This window comes from Triticum aestivum, chromosome 7A (genome assembly GCF_018294505.1).
Source record: "Triticum aestivum cultivar Chinese Spring chromosome 7A, IWGSC CS RefSeq v2.1, whole genome shotgun sequence".
Taxonomy (NCBI): domain Eukaryota; kingdom Viridiplantae; phylum Streptophyta; class Magnoliopsida; order Poales; family Poaceae; genus Triticum; species Triticum aestivum.
Window position 1 is genome coordinate 605,216,889 of NC_057812.1, and position 835 is coordinate 605,217,723.

Consider the following 835-nt stretch of genomic DNA (forward strand, 5'->3'; position numbering starts at 1 on the left):
GCATTCATATGTATATATAGTAACTGCTTGGTCAAAAATTTATATCAGAGATGCTCCCTTTCTTCCATGTGAACTAATAATGTAAGTTCACTCATCACAATACTTTCTTTATATTCTCTTCTTAACAGGGTGTGTGGTTTAATTTATTTATTTGCATGACACAGTAGGTAGGTCAGTATGTCGTCATTTCTTTTTGTGTTGCGTCGAATGTATGGCCAGAAGCATTTTTGTCCCTGGTGAGGCTGCTTGCACTAGTAGAAAAAGAGGCTTCCGTCCAGCCTCATTAGTCGCGAAACTGTAGGAACCGCGACTAATGAAGTCTTCAGTCGCGGTTCGGCAGATGAACCGCGACCAAATGCCTGGGCCCAGGGCGCTCGCGGGCTTTAGTCACGGTTTGCCAGGCCAACCGCGACTAAAGGTGCGCAAAGGCCTTTAGTCGCGGTTGGCCAGGCCAACCGCGACTAAAGCTCCTCCCCTATATATACCAGTTCAGCACGCTCACTTAGCCATTTGGTGCCACTTCTCTTCACAAGCTTCACAAGGGGGTGTAGGTTTGCTTTTGGTTCCTCTTATGCACACAAGGTGTTTGATGAAATGCCCTAAGAGGGTGAAACAAACATGATATGAAGTGTTGGAGCCACACTTGAGGTTCCTCATTTATTTTTTCCTCCTCGATCGCGGTTAGCAACTTGAACCTTTCATGCATGTGTGTCATTGATAAAATATGCATGTGTGCAGTTCATTGTTTAATTTATATTATTTGTAGCTAGTTAGTTTAACAAATGCATGATGGTTAATTATATATTTTATATTATAATAATGCAGATGAATCGGC